The sequence below is a fragment of the Panthera pardus genome, unplaced genomic scaffold (genome assembly GCF_024362965.1).
Source record: "Panthera pardus isolate Hobbes unplaced genomic scaffold, ASM2436296v1 HiC_scaffold_26, whole genome shotgun sequence".
Classification (NCBI taxonomy): domain Eukaryota; kingdom Metazoa; phylum Chordata; class Mammalia; order Carnivora; family Felidae; genus Panthera; species Panthera pardus.
Window position 1 is genome coordinate 9,061,803 of NW_026526832.1, and position 2,647 is coordinate 9,064,449.

Sequence of the window (2,647 nt, forward strand, 5' to 3'; positions counted from 1 at the left end):
CCCTGTGAGCAGACCAGAGCCCAGCACCCTCCATCCCCCTTACAGATGGACGCTGCTCCAAACTGGGACTATGACCTTGGAAATCGAATGGCAGCAGCTGGTCTGAAGGGGCATAGCACATCCTCTGGTACTTCTGTGGTATAATTTTAGATTGTAACTTTTATATCTTTTGTAAACAGCATATATATACTTATCATAATATTATATTATTAAATATTTATATTTAAAACCAGTTTGGAAATCTCTGCTTTTTAATGGAATATTATACCATTTATATTTAGGGTAATTAAGGATATATTTGGATTCATAGCTAACACCTTACTATTTTGTTTTCTATTTATCCTATTTGTTACTTGGTCCTTCTTCTTTCTTGCCTTCCTTTGATTTAATTGACTACTTATAAAAATTATTATGCCGTCTTTCTTCTATTTATACATTATGTTGTTTATACATAATTTTACTATTCTGTTAACAGTAACCCTAGAGTTTATAATATGTACCCTTGTTGTTTCAGTTTAGCATAAATTAATACTTTTACTGCATTTGGGGCAATATATCCTTGCTGGCATCCTCGTCAGAGGTGTCTACTATCCTGATATGCTATCTAGGAGTAGACGTAGGTCCTTACCATTTATGGAAACCAACCCCTGTCTGATTCTCTATCCTTTGGGATTCAACAGATCCAAATTCTCCTGAAGTGAAGCCACTCCCCTTTTCTTAGAACCCCCTTCCCCTGCCAGAGAGTTATGTTTTCTGCCTCCCTGAGGCTTTAGAAAATCACCATCTTAACCCTCCCTCTAGAGAAGAGAAGGGAAAAATACTTCTCTTTTTACTATGATAAACTTATAGATAAGAAAACAAGATACAATTTATTAATCTACTATCCTCTCATACCTACTAATACGTTGGGTTGTAAATCTAACCATAATCACAATATTTTCATGGGGAAATTAATTCTAAGTTACAAACACTTATCCTTTAGGGAAATTTTAGGACCCAATCTGCTCTCTCTCTCTCTCTCTCTCTCTGTGTGTATATATATATATATATATATATATATGTATGTATATACGTATATGTATGTATGTACATACATACATATACGTATATACATACATATATATATATATATATATATATATAATTTGTATAATAGCATTTTTCTGACTTTATTTAGGGAAAGGAAAAATTGCAGAGACCAATGATAAAGCTCCTCATTACTATAGGAAAATTCTGGTCACTTTACTTCAGGGTTTTGCTTCAACACTAACATTTTAAAAATGAGTGAAAATGAGGGAATATATGATCTTTTACCAAATTGCATGATATTTTCGTGCCCTTAGTTATGTTCATTAGGACACAAATGACATAGAGATAGAGGAGGGTAATAAGAGATATAAGTCCCTGAGGCACACTGTAGAGTTAAATAATGCAGTCATAAATACAGATGGAGGTAAGTTTTAATTTAGAGAACTGTGTTTTGAGTGTTATAGTACTTAGGCCAAAGAACCACGAGATAGTGGCCTGGTTTCATACAATATTACAAAAGTTTCCTTGGGAAACTGTTCAGGCACAAAAGTGGCAGTAGTTTTGACCTAGCAGCTACTGCAAAGCTAAAAGTAACCATACTGATTCTTAAATTGATCTCATTCTTCAATACCCAACTTTCGGTTCTGAGGAGAAATAAATACCAGAATGAAGGCAGATTGATAACAATGTATATCTGTGTGTGGCTATGTAGCATATTATAAGAGGAAATGTTTTTCCAAAATAATTTGTAAGTTTGGCCTAGGATCAGCTGAAAACTGGAAATGATCTATGAAACAAGTCCATAGTCATAAAATAAAATTTTAAAATCTGCTTTTACTCATAAGAGATTTTCCACACTTAATCATTCAAGAACTGATTATCCAGAATGTGTAATATACAAACCCGCTATTTCTTTTTTTCCCTTCTGCTGCCTGAGTTTTGGTCATTTCACAGCTCATTACTACTCTCTCTCTGGGAAAATAAAAGCAAATGTAGCTCCAACTAGTATTTTCAACTTTCTAGATAAAGGCTTTGTAGCAAGAGTAATAATTATTGGTTTATACACCACTTTTCTTTTAATAAATGTCTGGTTAGACTCTGCTGGGCACTGGGGAAGGATTTTAAAAGTTCAAGACATTATCTCTGCTCTTAAGGTTCTTACAATATAATTGGAGAAACAAGGTTTGTGTACAATAAAGCCAAATATTACTGCAATGCAATATATATTTAAACAACATGAAAGAATTCTGGTCATACAAACATAGTATACAAGAGAACTTTATTTTTTTTTCCTACCCCTTCTCAGTACCTAAAATGTGGCTTCAACATACTGAGAACAAAAGTCATTTTGATAAAATCATCATAGAATACAAGAGAACTTTATAGACTTATTGTGGTTTAGAAAAGGGAGAGCATAGTATGGACTGACAAGACTGTCATAGAAATTCTCAATAAGGTAGTGAGACTTGAATTAAATATCAAAGTATGGATGGAATTTTAACATGGAAAAAGGAAAAAAAAAAGAAATTTCTGCACAAAGAAAAAAATCCTGTAATTCCACCATTAAAAGAACATTTGTATTTTTAAATGAAATATTTCAAGTATATATGATATAGAA

At 32.7% G+C, this 2,647-nt stretch overlaps 1 non-coding gene across 1 annotated transcript; it reads right to left on the reverse strand.

The window, feature by feature from the left end:
* Positions 1–2,326: 2,326 nt before the first annotated feature.
* LOC128773730 (small nucleolar RNA SNORD59) lies at positions 2,327–2,398 on the reverse strand. The gene has a single exon (XR_008418160.1). It is a non-coding gene; the product is annotated as a small nucleolar RNA SNORD59 (small nucleolar RNA).
* Positions 2,399–2,647: the final 249 nt, after the last annotated feature.